The 5,050-nt window shown below is 40.6% G+C and overlaps 1 pseudogene; it reads right to left on the reverse strand.

The window, feature by feature from the left end:
- Positions 1 to 965: 965 nt before the first annotated feature.
- Positions 966 to 4,415, reverse strand: LOC102026205 (annotated as a pseudogene).
- Between the last annotated feature and the right edge of the window lie 635 nt (positions 4,416 to 5,050).

The following is a 5,050-nucleotide window of genomic DNA, read 5'->3' on the forward strand; positions in this document are numbered from 1 at the left end:
TCATTTTGTAAAAAAGAGCAACTAACATACATTAATTTTAAAAAGTCTTTATTGTGCTTCAGGGCAAGATATACAACATTAAAAAAACACCATCTTAGCACACTTAGAATGTATTATCTTATAGTTGTGTATTTGAAGTAATCTGTCAATGTTTTATTTAATCCTAAACTAGAGTGAAGAAACATATTATAAATATCAACACTAGGTTAGATTCGAATTTGTACTAAATTGAGAAGGTAACAGATTAGGTGTGACTTGTTGAAAATGTCTAGTGCTTTGATATAAAAGTTTCAGAATAAGTTTTGCTCTCATAAAGATAACCTAATATTACTTGTTTTACTTGTTTTGGTTAGTTTTTCTTTGATCACGTAATTACACACAGGAAAGATACATTTGCCATGGCCTTTACCCCCAAGTTGCTTAGAAATAGAAACTGGAAGAAAGACATGGGAAACAGCAGTCCCGGTAGGAAGGGATGGCAGGCTTGCAGCAGAGCACAGCTGAAGTAATCTCTGGGCTTCCTGTTAATGGGTCAGTAAAGCTCTCTGGAAGAAGTGACATCAAATTGGCTTTGATCATTTATTACTATCGAAAAAATGGACAGGCTAAACAAAAAAAATGGGCATTCCTTACAAAAGTATAGGAATTAAAATGGATTAGGTCAATAAATTATGTATTAGGCAGAAAGAACAGTAGTTTGAGTATAAAAATAATTGTTTAATGATATTGTTCAAGGTTTGGGGGCAGTTGGGTAGTCATCACAATGGGGAGGTAGCTTGAAGTACTTCATGAGATATTTTGATATGAACTTTTAATGAACAGAAAAGAGAGAAACCGTGCATGAACTGGAGATGGTAAGTCAGGCTAAAGCGGAGTTAAGAGAGAAAATCTAACTGTGGAAAAATGGAGGACGGAATGAAAATTTAGGAAGACAAGATGAAATACAGGGAACTTACCAGGGCTTCCTAAACCATAACACAGACTATCAGAAGCATCAAGGGCACTATCACTGCCAAACGGATGATATTCTTGGAAAGTTGGTGTCCTGTGGTATTGGAGGCACACACATGTCATCGTAAACCCACTGCTGGTTCTATTTCCTCCACTGATTTCCTTACTTAAGTTGTACTTTGGATATGAATGATAAAAATCTGCTTTAGTCACTTTATCTCTATTCCTACAAAAGACAGATTCCTTATCTTCCCCAAAATGTCTTGGGTCTATGTATCACTCAGGTCCCACTTCTCCCTTCCTGGAATTACCTGTGTTTGTTCCTCCCTCACATCCTTCACCTACACGTCACATCAACAAACTCTCCTCTGTCCTAACCAAAGCTCAAGGGCCACCCACTCATACTCACAATCTCCAGTCTCACCCCAGTAGAGGATGATGTCCTGGTCTCCCAGACTGCTATGCCTCACTTGACAAGGCAGTACAGCTGCCTCTTCAGCCTTCACATCCAGGGTCACCCGAAGATACCATGCCCCTTCCAAATGGGGAAGAATATAATTTTGTTTATTGCCCCGTTGTTCCTGTTCACCTCACATCTACATCACCCAAATGTGCTTTGGGTAGAAACCAGAGATATGACAAACTAGTACCATTTGGCCAGACCCAGGAGTGGAAGTACTGGACAGCCAGACCTCTGGCCACCCTGCAGAGAACACAAAGAGACTAGATGTAGACACTGAACACACAGCACAGGGACATGCAGATGCACATTAATAAATTGTTACATCCATTCCTTCTCTAGAAAACAACTACCCATCAGCCCTCTTGTCCTAAGTTTGAAGAGATGGCAGGAAAGGGAAGACCTGAAAACTGTAGAAGTGGCAGAACTGACCTTGTCTCTGAAGACTGATTTTTTCCTGCATTCAGGAGACCCAAGAGAAACTGGGAGCAGGTGTCACTGGTGAGGTTGTGTACTGTTTCTTTGATGGCTTCATACTGATTGATTAGACTGCATACCTTCTGAGCCTGAAACCCACCCTCTGGAGATGGCACCCATGATGAGTTTTGGAAACTCAGGAAATGTGATCCTTCGAAAGCTGCCCAAAAGAAGCCTTTTGCGCTCTCTCTGGAATGTAGCTCACAGCCTTCTTTGGCTTGTACTTCAAAGGGGTCTGGGGGAGTGAGGAATGAGAAAAGTAGTGCTAATAAAGAAAGTAATAGCAATGATACGAAAATCTAAGGGATTGTAAAAGGAAGTTTGCATGGGTATGAGAATGAGCCAAAGATGTTTACAATCAGGAACAAAGGAAAGCAAAAATTGCTGGACACAGGAAAATGTGCAAAAAGAGATATACCTTGAATTATCAGGGGATTGACCTAAGAAATGCTTTAGGAAATGATAGATGAGCCACATAACATAGGCCAGGAGCCTGGGAGGAACATTTGAGAGGGAGATGGAAGTACAGTTCGTAATGCAAGAAATGGTAATAAGAGATGTTAGGCTGTAAATGTAGATCTTTGAAGAAATTTAATAAGAGAAGTGATCATAGTTAAGGAAGTCAAGCACAGAATAGAAAACTTGTGTGCCTGTGGGTTGTGGAATCATAGGGGAAAGTAACACAGAACAAGAACAGTAAATTCCAGAAAAAAAGAAGAGCCTAGGGAATTTGGAGGAATCAATGTCTAGAATATCCCCTACATGATTTGTGCATAACAGCTTTTATGGTGAAATGGAATATAGGAAACGGCCCAGAAAGAAAAAAACTAGTTCTCAGAAATAGAAGGACCCTCAAGAATTCCCTGCGTCAGTTGAATAAACCTACATTTGAACTTCAATAGACTGGCTTAGTTTTGAATCTCCTTAGTTAATCCAATGAAATATTCACAGAATAGCAGCTGCAGATCTGCCAGCTCCTCATTGCTGAAGTGGCCCTTGGACCAGGTGTGCAGGAAAATGACTGTTCCTGATATACTTTCCCAGCCATGAGTCTGCAACTCATCCAGCCAACCGGAGCCCCGATTTTGTGTCTACAATTCACTGGCAAAGGATGAGATCTGGATAAGGTAGGATGAAACGTGTTCCTGGACCACTGTGGTCCAGAAAAGAGTTAAAGAGATAAGAAAAACAGGAGAAGCAGGCAGGACAGAAGAAATGAGGAAGGCAAACCGATTACCAGTGAGAGAGCATAATGCCTAGTCTAGCTATGGCATTCTGCCTACACAGGGGCCCATGCTCTGTCACCATCCAAAAGAATAAACTGGACCCAGAGGCATGGTGCTCAGATAGTAAACATTCCAGTATTCTACGTGACACATTTTGGGATGGTCCACCACTCTCCACCCAGCCCCACACAACTGGACAGCTGATAGATATGTCCTTACCTTCTGCATTGTCACTGACTTGGAGGAGAATAGCCAGCAAAGAACGTTCTAGAAGCAGTATGCCATCTGCTGATGTGCCTTTTGTTTTTCCAGCAAAGCTGGCCTTTGATGTCTGATCTCAACAAACCTACCCTCTCTATAGCTTTGTTCTGATTTCCTTATTGTGCCAACAGCAAATGATGGCAACTGAGAAAATCAGCAGCTTCCTTCATTCTTGGACCTCCTACTCAATCTTTCATTTCCCCTCCAGTTCTGAATGAAAATTTTTTTCTTGCCTCACTGGACTCCAGCTGCTCTCATCTTCACTGAACTCCATCCCATCTAATTCCTTTCCTTATCTGTCCTGGGTGAAGTGAGCTGAGATACTGGAAGGCCATTTTACCTCTATGGGCTTTGTGTCTTATCTGTAAAAGAAAAAGGAAAAACATTATAGTTTTCCTTGTTCTTGATTGCTTTAATAATTATAAATCTTCCAGTTGTCACACTTAGCTATGACTCTAAGCTAGACAATATTTCTTCATTTAATCCCTCACTCCTTTTCTTCCCCTTTCAGATGTCCTCTTTCTCATTTCACCTCTTCTTCCTTCATTTCTGCATTGCTTGATTCTCACTGGTGCTTTAAAAATTGGGAGGATTTGCTTTTCCTTATCTCCTGTGACTTCCCCATGCGTCTTCCATTATCCTTATAGATGAAATCCAGCCATTCAGAGCAGAGAGTGAGGCAGAAGATAGCTAAGGAAAGACATGGAGAAAGAAGGGATAGTCTCTCTGCTTTGGAGCCTGATTTCTGGGCTTGATCTCAGGAAACAACTGAGAAAAATGGAGGGCCTGCCCGGAAAACTATTTCTGGGGACTAGAACAATTTACTGAGTTAAACATTACCCCTGCACCAGGATGCCCAGATCTAATTACAGTGGGTAAAGATAACCAGGTAACAATTTATACTCAATAAATCCAGGACAAGCACCCAGGGATCTCCTGTGACCATTGACTGGACCCCAACCCTAATCACTATGACACTGACTATACAGAATTGACCTACTTATGGGCTTGTATGCCATGACAGTTCCTGCAAAGGCCATAAAAGTTCAAAATCTCCATAGCAGGTGGAGGGGCTAAGTCAAATCACTCACTGGCAGGATTTATGCTTCAGATCAAATCCTCAATTTCACCCCAAAACTTAAGTTTAAAACCCTCAACACCAAACCCCTCAGTGCTCTGAACTTTTCTCACTGGCTCCCTCCCATAATTTAGAGTGTATATCATCATTTATCTTTCAAATAAATCTTTGATCTTGCTGCTACTCTTAGGTGTTCTGCTTAATTCTTTGTTTCGGACATCAAGTACACAGACAAAACCTTCAACCAGCTAACAGTAGGAACATGAGAAATATACATAAGCCCTTAATCCATATATTCAGTCACCAAAATATTATCTAATATATGACTGTTGTCAAATATTTTATCTGGCATGGGAACATACAGAGAGTAACAATATAATCATATCTATCAAGTGCTTTTCACTACAGAAGTATGGTTAAAACAACAGTTTAAAAGACATCATGATGATTGCCATTTCCACTTGTTGAATATCAGATACAAATATGTTTAGAACAAGATTTTGCATGAAAGCATTGTAACTGCTCAGGGTGCACTGTAACTGTCAGGGTTGTTCATAATTTTAAATCCTAGAAGGCCAGCCTGCACTTTTCCTCAGG

This window comes from Chinchilla lanigera, unplaced genomic scaffold (assembly GCF_000276665.1).
Source record: "Chinchilla lanigera isolate Chin_1 unplaced genomic scaffold, ChiLan1.0 scaffold00067, whole genome shotgun sequence".
Classification (NCBI taxonomy): Eukaryota; Metazoa; Chordata; class Mammalia; order Rodentia; family Chinchillidae; genus Chinchilla; species Chinchilla lanigera.